Raw genomic sequence first — 9,986 nt, forward strand, 5'->3', positions numbered from 1 at the left:
ATAAGTACATATTAAAGGCTTCTTATTTGATAGCACTTCAAATCGCAAAAAATAAAAAGCCGTATACGATTGGTGTTGAATTTATTAAGCCTTGCTTGTTACAAGCCTGTGAAGAGGTTTTGTGGAAACAGACTGTCCAGAGATTGAAAGTAATTCCTATATCCGCTAACACTGTGAAGCGTAGAATCAAAGACATGCCCAAAGATTTTGAAAATCTAGTGATAGAAATGGTGAAAAATTCAACGTTTTTATTCAATTCAACTCGACGAATCAACAGCCATAACTAAAAAGGCAGTTCTCCTTTGTATTGTGAGGTTTGAGTGTCAAGGAAAGCTAAAGGAAGAACTCCTCTGTTCACGCAACTTGCCGGGTAGAACAACCGGCTCTGAGATTTTCGATGCACTTAATAGTTATTTACTGAGACATGGTATTGAATGGAAGAAATGTGTTGGGATATGCACAGATGGTGCTGCAAGCATGACCGGGCATCTTTCAGGAGTTGTTACAAAAGTGAAAGATGTTGGATACCCAGACATCTTGTTTACTAATTGTATTTTATATCCCAAGCAACTTGCGGCGAAAAGAAAATTGTAAATAAAATTCGGCACAAAGCGCTCAATTCTCGAATATTTGAGACACTTTGTGAAGAAGTGGGCTTTCAATATGCTCATCTCCTTCATGCTGAGGTGAGATGGCTGACGAGAGGCAAAATACTAACCTGATTGTTCGACTTGCACCAAGAAGTCATGTTATTTTTCAGGCAACAAAATAAATCGAAATCCCTAGATCACTTATCCGACGATAATTGGCTATCCAAGCTTGCATACCAGGCAGATATATTTTCACTGTTAAACGAACTAAACACGTCTTTGAAAGGATAGCTTACGGAGTTGTTCACACGGCGAGGTAAAATGGATGCATTTCAAAAGAAAATATTGCTGTGGCAAACGCAGTTGGCCGAAGAAGATCTGCAAATGTTCCCGAATCTTAATGAGTATATGAAAGAAGATGATGTCAACCGACAGGTAATAATCATTGTTCGACAGCACTTACGGTCGCTCACAGAATTTTATGGCTGTTATTACCCAAAGGAAGAGGACCTCTGACATGGCAATATGTGGATAATGGATCCATTTTCCGCAAAAACTGAAGATAGCAATTTGATCATGATAGAAAAAGAAAGCCTAATCGATCAATCATCCGACGACAGTCTCAAAGCTAAATTCTACTGGTCCTCATCAAGTCATCAATTTTTGGCTCTCCATAAAAAGTGAATATCCAGTGCTGAGTGAAAAAGCCATCAAAATTTTGATTACATTTGCAACACCTATTTGTGTGAAAAGAGATTCTCATCTGTTATGGTAATTAAAAACAACTACCACTGTCGGGTTGAAATAGAAACGGCTCTCCGTGTTGCAGTGACGTCATTGGAGCCAAGAATCCATAAACTTTTTTCCAAACGAGCAGCAACATATATCACACTAATAATTTTGTTATAATTAAATAAGTGCATTTCATATTAATAAAATGCAACTTTTATGATCATTATTTTATACATGTTTGTACCTTTTTTAAAAAAATTCAGGCCAGTGGTCCGCGGGATTCAAAATTGTGAGTTTAGTGGTCTGTGAGGTCCAAAAGATTGGCAACCGCTCGTTTAAATAACCATTTCAATATGCAAGTTCTTACTAACTTCTTTAAAATCTCCCCTACCACACCAAAGACACTGATAGATCGGTAGTCGGACCAATCGGTTTTTCCCCACCATTATAAAATGAAATTAACACATTCCTTCCATTCCTGTGGTATCATTCCTGAACTGCAACTCTAGTTACACAAACTTGTGAAAAAAGATTAGCCAATTCGGTTGAACATTGCATTAGCAAATGTGCTGATACACCATCAGTCCCAATTGACAAATTTTTATGCATGTTATGCAACAGGTTTTCATCCTCATATTCATGCACCTCGAACTCTTCATGCAATGTAACAGTAGCACTGGGAACCATGTTACATACACTACACCTGGTTGATATAGCTTAGCAAAGCGCTTTTATTCTTTTATTCCCTTATAGGGAGTAGGCGAGGACTCTTAAACCAATCTAGCTTTTGAGACTGAATGGGTAGTACAATCTCTACTGGTAGCCAATCATGGATAGTTTGCCCAACGTGATCACTAATTATAAGCGGTAAACCGATGAAGAGATGGGCAAACAAGTGTGTTCCACCTCTTGGTAACTATCCCTAACAGGAGAAGTTAGTCTGAAATAATGTTTCTACTAATCGATTTTGTTGAGTTTACGGGATGAAAAAAAAACTTTTATGTAATAAAAAAAGTTTTATTACATAAAAAATTGAGCTTACCATTATTCTTCAGTGACAGAACAAATACAAAAAATGTAAGTAGTTGTCGAGGGGATCTGTATTTAACCACGATCGTACCATGAATATTTCTCCGATGAAGTGACCTTATGCGGCAAATATCGGTCTTTTAACACCTTATTATAAAACCTCTCGCACTCCAAGACACAATTTTGTCTTACAACTAACATAGCCCTCATTGCTTCAACACTTAATCTAGATTTTTCCTTTGACCACATCCTGTACTTAACAGAAAATAACCTCTCAATAGGTGCTGTACTTCCTGGAAGATAAAGAATAAACTACAATGTTAAAAAATTCTTGAAAGTGTAGGCGTTTTTCGCTCATTTCAGAAAAAAATCTGTACTCATCTATCAGATACAGGAATGTTTTCTTTATTCCACATATACAACTGCCTCACAATTACAGATTTTATGAGGGTCCGCTGATCGAATACACGAGTTTCTTCTGTTTCTGTGCATATGATGAGTTCCTCGTTCACGGTGTGCTGTATTTCTTTCCATTCAAGGTGTCTTCCTAGTAGAACCCACTTGAACTTCTCAGTGTTTCCTAAACTGTACTTCCACTTGTTGACATATTCTAAACTGGTTTCATAGAAATTCTCAACTACCTCAAGAAACCTACCCTCATTAATTTCTCCTGAATCTACTAACATTTTTTGTTGTTTTTAGACATCAGTAGTTACAAACACTTCACTTTTTCTGGATTCTAAATTGTTAAGAAGATTTTCGATGTTCATGGCTACTTCTGTAGCTGAAATATTATCTTTTTCAATTAAGCTAATGTATGTTTGGAAAGTAGACACTTGATCTCTTGCAAATGACAACCCCATTCAAATAGGGATCTCTTTTGCAACATAATAGGGCATTTTTCTTTAGAAAGAAAATAAGAATGAAGCCCTTCCCTTAATGCATAGCATTAATCATGTCCGCAAGGAGATGTGCTTTGCATTATGGGAGATACTAAGACAAGGAGTGATGAGAGCTTGGTCTACCACGAGACGGCTCAGTCCTGAAGATACCTCAGGGGCAAGCTTCGTTTGCTTACACTTAGATAAATGATTAAACTAAATTTATTATAATCTAACCAGGTGAAAAGAAAAAATAACTTCCAACATCTTTCTCTAAATTCAGAGTAATTTAATAATAAGGTGAGACACCTTTTGGCAACTCGTATAGATAAATATGACTTCTCCATTGCTTCCAGCTTAGTATCACCACCTCTGGGTCTGGCTCCCACTGAAGAGACCTCAATAAATGTCGAAACCGGTGTGGGTAGTGGCCTTTACGTTAATGCATACCATTATACATGTCCACAAGGAGATGTGCATTGCATTATGGGAGATACTAAGACAAGGAGAGATGAGAGCTTGGTCCACCTTTACCACGAGTTGCCTCAGCCCTGAAGATATTTCAGACACAAACTTCAGCATGTACAATTTATGCAAATGTGTCCTTTGAACTTCTTCCCCCATTTCATCCCCCCGTAAGTGCAAGGTCTAGCCTCTTTAGCTTCTTCAAGCATAATACACCGTTGGAAACTTCATCATGCTAAAGTGCATCACTTTTACTCTTATTAACATTGAATTGAATTGACAGATATTATAATCACAGTTCCAGCTTATATAAATCATTCTCTATATGTCAGTAGCATCATTGCTTGTCCTGCCTATGTTTGTATCATCAGCAATCAATTGAACATTTTCTGTCTGGTCTTTCCAATATCATTAATGTATAGATTGTGCAATAGTTGTCCAAAGACTGATCCTAGGGCACCTCACCGGCCATCATAAATCTTGCAGATTCCCACTTCCCATATACCACTCACTGCTACTTGCTATAGCCACCTAATGATCCAAGTCCTATTATATGGTTTATAATCCAATCCCATAAATCTCCAGTTTATTCAACAGCCTCTCATGTGGTGGTCTATGTCTGACATAGAGACTGATTTAAATACGCTGGAACTGTGATTGTCGATATGCTGCAAGTAAAAAAAAAAGAATGCATGGTAAATCCATTGCACAAGGGTAGTGCAAAGACCGATGTATCCAACTATCGATCAATTAATATATCAGTAGTGGTGGTGAAGATTTTGGAAAAAACGGTCAGGGCTCGCATTCAGAAATGGGTTGAGAGTGATTCTCTACTTTGCAATGAACAACGTGGGTTTACTAAGGGAACGTCATGTTTTAGCACCTTGCTCACATTCTATAACAATGTTACCATTGAACTAGACAAGGAGAATGGATACACCATGATACTTTTGGATATTGCTAATGCTTTTGACAAAATGTTAAAATACTGTTGCATGTATTGGAGAATATGGGATTGGAGTATAAACTATTGACATGAATAACAGGATGGTTGACTGACAGATATCAAGAAGTAGTATATTGTGACTGTGAATCTGCAAGTTTCAAGGCAACTAATGGTGTGCCTTAAGGATCAGCCTTGGTCACAGATATTTGCCCAAGGTGGAAAGATAGCTAGGCTAATCAGGAGTGCTGCTGATATGCAGTACTCACAGAATGATTTCAATAGTCTGAAATTGTGGTCATGTGAAAATGGCTGTGATTTCTTTGTTAATAAATATAAATCATGAACTTTGTTGTGAATAGATATCCAATGTCGTATTATATTGTGTGATTATGCTATAAGAAGTTGATGAGGTTTGGGATCTTGGAGTGTTAGTAGATAGGAAGTTGAAGTTCAGGGGCCATGTAGCAAAGATTGCAAGTAGAACTCAAAAGATAATTACAATGCTGAAATGAACTTTCACATGCAAAGATAAGGATGTTATTTTTGCTTCTTCACAAGGCCTTGATAACCCTTCACTTGGACTATTGTCTGCAGGTCTGGTCTCCTGGTTTCTGTTGTGATTCTGATACACTGGAGAGAGAGTGTGTTAGAAGATATCAGTACTGTGGAATACTGATTATGAAGACAGATCGAGAATTTGTAGACTGCAGACACTACCAAACAGGAGAAAGATTTCTGAAAGGGTCACACACAGGATTTCAGATGATGGAATTTTTCAATTTATGGAGGAGGATGGGGAAAGGACGAGAGGGCATCCTTGGAAGCAGAGAATAAATGCCGCTAAGAAGGTGGTGAGGGCTAGATATTTCTCTCATAGGGCGGTGCGTGATTGGAATGGATTACCATTGGACGTTGTGAGTGCAAGCAGTGTGAAGGAATACATGATTAAGTATGATAGCTGGGGCTTGTAGTATGTGGCCTCCCTATATGGGTCCCTTACTCCCTGGAAGTCTCTCTTAATAATAATAATAGTAATAATAATAATCTGATGTGTGAGTGTGTATTTGCAAGTTGAATTTACTTACCGTGAATACCAAAGAATCAATTTTTTCTACCGAGTTGTCTAGAGGTCTCTGTTTAAGTGATATGCTGTTAGTTATTTACAAGTGGATTCTCATCGAAATGATCGACCTCTATAATTGATTTTGGAGTGAGATTATAGGTCATACGATTGTTACGCTCAGCAGAGAAGCACTCTCGATTATGGAATCCAGGAATGATGAAATTATCAGGTGATGAAAGAGACATGTGTTTGACATGTTGTTGACAATTTCTTAGGTGCCACCTTCTCAGCATAAGAGGATCTCAGAACAGAAATGAACCGGGGTAACCTGGATGATCTTCCTGACAGCTAACGTATTTATCTTTCTTTTCAGAGTACGATTTCTTATTATGCTCTTTACTAACTCATGGGGCACAAGTTGTAGAACCACCACAGGCAATTTGGCCATAGCCATATCTCTGACATTTCAAGTATCTGAGTGAATCACAATGGAGTCTATCATGACAGTTGAGACATCCTACTTTTATAGATGTTGGAGGTGTAGCTGTATCAAATGTAAGGATGATGTTAATAGCTTAAAATTCTGGGAGTGGCAAGTGTGATGTGCATCCTGATTCTTAGAGATTGTGACATAGTTCCAACCCGGAACACTATCCTTACATTTGATACAGCTAAATCTCCAACATCTGTAAAAGTAGTTCATCTCAAGCTACTCATCATGAACACTATATATCAAAATTTGTCCGGACACTTTAGCAATTTGCAATTGATAGCAGAAGGCGAACCTTAATATCGGGAATGTCCACCTTTGGTTTCAATCACCTCCACCACCCTTTGAGGGAGGTTTTCATCATTGTGCAGCAGACAGGTAGAATTTGCCTTCATTCCTCCATCAAAGCAGCACTGTGTTCAGTGGCAGATTGAGGACATGATACCCTAGACCTGAATCACCACTACAATTCTTCCCACAGGTGATCTATTGGGTTGAGGTCCTGCCTCTGTGCAGGCCAGGGTAGTCGTTTAACACCCATCTCTTCATACCATTCCATCACAGTTGCAGTTTTATGGGATGGAGCATTGTTATCCACACTTTCGGGAATCCTAAATTCATTAGTTTTTTTTTTTTTTTTTTAGTATCAGCGGTTCTTCTGTCTTATCAATCTTATATTTTTTATTTTTTATTTTTTTAAATAACGAAACCTGTGGTGCGTTCATAATTAGAAGAAACACACGTATAAACCACAGTGAAAATTATTTAATTGTAAATATTTCATCCTAAGTATCTTAGGACATCATCAGTACAGTATTTAAACAAAATTAGGAATAACATACAGTTAGGGCGCATGATTACAATAGAATCTCATGAAAACGTGCATAACGTGCTAAAGTAGTACAAAAAAAAAAAAAAAAAAAAAAAAAAACGTTAATTATTTAACACAATTTTGTACGATAATTTCCCATACTTTAGGAATAGTAAGAACGTCGTTGCGGTTTAGGTTTGGTCTGTGTAGTAGGGCTTCAGAACTTTCTTTGTATAAACGTTCATGTTTAAATAAAGATCTATGTAAAAGTTTAGCCTTTTCCCAATGGATCCTATGGTTTGGATTTTCAAACAGTCAGTTTATAACCTACCTGTCTGTCCAAAGTAAGATAATTTGCATGAGCATGGAATCTCATAAACACCAGGTAACATCAAGGGTGAGAATTTGTCCTTAGGAGAAGGTAATAAGTTGTAAATTTGGTTGATAGGTTTGTAAGTAGTGGCAAAATTGTATATCTTTGGACAGACAGGTAGGTCTGTTCAGAAACGCATCTCGGAACATCAAGACCACATTCGTCTTCTTAAACCGCAGAAATCTGGCCTCTCTCAACACGGAATTGAAAATCCAAACCATAGGATCCATTGGGAAAGGCCTAAACTTTTACATAGATCTTTATTTAAACATGAACGTTTATACAAAGAAAGTTCTGAAGCCCTACTACACAGACCAAACCTAAACCGCAACGACGTTCTTACTATTCCTAAAGTATGGGAAATTATCATACAAAATTGTTAAATAATTAAGGTTTTTTTTTTTTTTTTTGTACTACTTTAACACGTTATGCACGTTTTCATGAGATTCTATTGTAATCATGGGCCCTAACTGTATGTTATTCCTAATTTTGTTTAAATACTGTACTGATGATGTCCTAAGATACTTAGGATGAAATATTTACAATTAAATAATTTTCACTCTGGTTTATACGTGTGTTTCTTCTAATTAATCTTACATATGCTGTTAGTTTGTTGTAGATCACCAACGCCTTATAATATACAGAACATTCATTTTTATTCAGGAAGAGATATTTTTTAATGTCTATTGTTTCCCAAGACTAGAATAAAAACGTCTCTATACCGTTAAAAAACTTTGCAACCTCAACAGATGCTATACTGCACAAGCAAAAGAAAAAAACAATTAGCATTTTTCTCCTAACATCCACTTTCAAATTTTCAGTTCCAGAAAACATGTGTAACAGTTGTTTGTAAAAAGCCATCAAATATAGTAATCTGTCAACTCATGACAACATTCAATTGGATTGGTTGACACAATAACCAATCACAGCCGCTAGGTGCTGAGTGAGCTCAAAATTTAAGCTCACCTAGTCACGCCTTCTCAGCGGTTTAAAAATAATACAACATTCAGAATTTGACACGCTGCGCTCTCTTTACATCTTTTCGAATGGCTCAAAGGTGTATGCATTTGGAAAGCACACCCGGGCTATTAACGCTAATTTGGCGCAATGTTTACTCGGCAAAAAGCGCCTTCTTCCTCGTGAAGAGGACATTGAAGATTAGTACAGTATATTATGTTCAATTTTAGGAATCACGACCGATGTCTGCAAACAATTGAGTGAGTCTTTAACGCGAATAAATGCAAAAATACAATATCGGTGATACTGATATTTCGTGGATGAGCACCGCACACCCAGAATATTCGCCCCTGAGATGATATATATATATATACATTTTTTTTTTTTTTTCAGAATTCATTTTTACTCGGTAGGAATATTATTCAAAAAACTTTAATGACTGTTACCGAGAGATAAAAAGATGACATGGTGTATTTAAAAATATACTACTAGTTAACAAGTTTCGTTGAATATATCAAAATCTTCAGGTATCACAATCAATGAAATATATAAAGAATTACAGAGACTTAAAATTGTAATAACAGAACAAGTACAAAAAAGACAGTATCGTGTTTGAAAACAAAAAGCGAGCTTGAGTTCAAAACAAACGTATACTACGCGCTGTCGCGAGTGCGCCAATACTGAACAGAGGCAACGTGTGCGTCAGAAAGATTGAAACTTAGGCTGTTGTTGATATGAGAAGAATCTAGCGAAATTTCTCTAGATTCGACAATATTTCTTTCAAGCTCATCATAGCACACATGGATGTTAGAAGTTTGAGTCCAGTTCACAATGTGTTGGCGGCCTTTGTCTGAGTTAACTGAAAAGAGAACGTGGCTAGAGAGAGCACTGACTCTAGTCCTGTTATAGGAGATATCTCTGTGGTGTTCGTCCAAACGCAGAAGGATGGATTTAGCAGTCTGGCCATAGTATGACTTTCCACAATCACACAAAATCTTGTACACTCCAGGAAATGGAAATGATTGTGGAAAGCCAGACTGCTAAATCCATCCTTCTGCGTTTGGAAGAATACCATAGAGATATCTCCTATAACAGGCCTAGAGTCAGCACTCTCTCTAGCCACGTTCTCTTTTCAGTTAACTCAGACAAAGGCCGCCAACACATTGTGAACTGGACTCAAACTTCTAACATCCATGTGTGCTATGATGAGCTTGAAAGAAAGATTGTCGAATCTAGAGAAATTTTGCTAGATTCTTCTCATATCAACAACAGCCTAAGCTTCAATCTCTCTGACGCACACGTTGCCTCTGATCAGTATTGGTGCACTCGCGACAGCGCGTAGTATACGTTTGTTTGGAACTCAAGCTCGCTTTTTGTTTTCAAACACGATACTGTCTTTTTTGTACTTGTTCTGTTATTACAATTTTAAGTCTCTGTAATTCTTTATATATTTCTTTGATTGTGATACCTGAAGATGTTGATCTATTCAACGAAACTTGTTAACTAGTAGTATCTTTTTAAATATACCAGTTTATAACCCACAGCTTTTTCTAAGTCTTTCTTCAGCTATTGAGTTAGCAATCTTCGGTACATGCAAGTATGGTTTCTTCTCCAATTTCGGGTTTTTATACTCTCATCTAAAAAAATAA

This window comes from Typopeltis vanoorti, chromosome 14 (genome assembly GCF_054136105.1).
Source record: "Typopeltis vanoorti isolate ZY-2024b chromosome 14, IOZ_Tvanoo_1.0, whole genome shotgun sequence".
Classification (NCBI taxonomy): Eukaryota; Metazoa; Arthropoda; class Arachnida; order Uropygi; family Thelyphonidae; genus Typopeltis; species Typopeltis vanoorti.